Source organism: Hipposideros armiger, unplaced genomic scaffold (assembly GCF_001890085.2).
Source record: "Hipposideros armiger isolate ML-2016 unplaced genomic scaffold, ASM189008v1 scaffold_1632, whole genome shotgun sequence".
Lineage (NCBI taxonomy): Eukaryota > Metazoa > Chordata > Mammalia > Chiroptera > Hipposideridae > Hipposideros > Hipposideros armiger.
In genome coordinates, this window is record NW_017732982.1 from 32,641 (window position 1) to 34,888 (window position 2,248).

Below are 2,248 nucleotides of genomic sequence, written 5' to 3' on the forward strand. Positions count from 1 at the left end.
CGCAAAAGGCAGAGCTCATTGCTCTCACACAAGCCCTCTGGCTAGGCAGAGACAAGGCTGTTAATATCTACACGGACAGTAGATATGCCTTTGCAACGGTTCATGTCCATGGGGAGATTTACAAGAACAGAGGGCTCCTAACTTCGGAGGGGTGGACCATCAAAAACAAGGAGGAAATTTTAGCCCTGCTGGAAGCTGTTTGGGAACCCAAAGCAGTCGCAGTCATCCACTGCAGGGGGCACCAAAAGGACTCCAGCCCAGAGGCTGTCGGAAACAGGGCAGCAGATCAAGCTGCCCGGGAAATAGCCATAAGACCTGTGGGGCCATTAAATATTCTTAACCTGAAACTTCTCCAGACTCTCCCAAAGAGCCCCACCTATTCCACTGAGGAACACCAGGCTTTCTTGACACAGGGAGCTCAGCCCCAGCGAAGCGGATGGCTCCAAACTTCCGATGGGAGGCCCTGTCTCCCCCAAGCATTAGGGAGACAGCTCATAACTCAGCTTCACCACCTGACTCACTTAGGGGCCCGAAAACTTAATGAACTCATTTGCAACAAATTCAAGGTCCTTAACCTCACCACCACTGTCCAGGACATTGTATCCAGATGTACAACCTGTACGAAGGTCAACATAAGTTCTCACCCTCGACAAATGGGCATGAGATTTGCTGGTGCCTACCCAGGCGAACATTGGGAACTTGATTTCACTGAAGTCTGCTCCAGTACGTATAATTATAAATATCTCCTGGTTTTTATTGACTCTTTTTCAGGATGGGTAGAAGCTTACCCCACCAGAATGGAAACGGCGGCCACAGTAGCCAAGAAACTACTCCAGGAGCTCATTCCCAGATTTGGCCTCCCCCGTTATCTGGGGTCCGACAATGGTCCAGCCTTCACGGCTACTGTTTCTCAAATTCTGGCCAAGGCTCTTCATATTTCTTGGAAACTCCACTGTGCCTATCGGCCACAAAGTTCAGGGCAAGTAGAAAGGATAAATAGAACCTTAAAAGAAACTTTAACTAAATTTGTACTTGAAACTGGTGTTGGATGGCCGGACCTGCTCCCCTTAACCTTACTCCGTGTACACTGCACTCCCTACCGGGCTGGTTTCACCCCCTATGAGATTCTGTATGGTAGACCTCCCCCTCTTCTTCCACGAATTGGGGATGATACATTGTCTGAAATATCTAACAACTACCTAATTCAGTCTCTCCAAGCTTTACAGACACTCCAGACTGAACTCCAGCTGCTCATCAAGGTGACTCGCCCTGACAACGGACCTATCCAGCCCCACCCTTTCCAGCCTGGAGACGCTGTCCTGGTCCAACGGTTTCCCGCCAGAACACTCAAGCCAGCCTGGAAAGGACCGTATGTTGTCACCTTAATCACACCATCAGCACTCAAGGTCGCCGGGATTCCTGCCTGGATCTACTACACCCAGGTTAAACCAGCTCCACCAGACGCTGAGGGCAGATGGCAGATCCTCAGTGGGCCCGGAGATACCAAGATAAGACTGGGGAGGGTCAGAGACTCTTCGTCTCCCTCTTAACTGTTTTCTTGTTCCTCGCAATACCAATTAGGGCCCACGGGCCCCACCCTCATGCTCCAGTACCTGTAAAATGGGAACTTAGAGCCACTGGAACAGGAACTATATATTCTTCTTATATTCCCTCTCCTTTTGACACTTCTATATCTTTAAAGGTTGATTTATGCAAAATCAACATCCCATTTGTAACTACTCCTCACCCACAGTCATACTCCTGCAGGGGTCTCACCCATGAACGAAGCCTCAAAGGGACTAAATTCTATGCCTGTCCTGCTTCATCACCTCCCCATTGTATATCCCCAGGCGAATATAACTGCGCTGCCTGGGGCTGTGAGACCACGTCTCCCTGGAAACAACAAGATCCCCATATTTCCATTTCATTATCTCACAACTCATCCTGTCGTTTCATGGGTACCTGTAATCCCCTTAGAATTTCCATTACTAGTCCAGGCGCCCCATTCTGGCTCAAAGGAGCAACATGGGGCCTTTGCTTATACCTGCCAGGTCCTGACTTAGGCACTCAAATTACCATCCAAAAGAGCTTCATTTTCAGATCATTAACCCCTATTGGTCCTAACCAAGATTTTGTCCTCCCGGTTCCAGCATTTCCCCCCAAGCCTACAATATCCTTACCTACCTCTCCCATTCCTCCATCCCCCGGCCTCACCTCCTTTCCGATTCTATCACTTTCTGTTCCTACT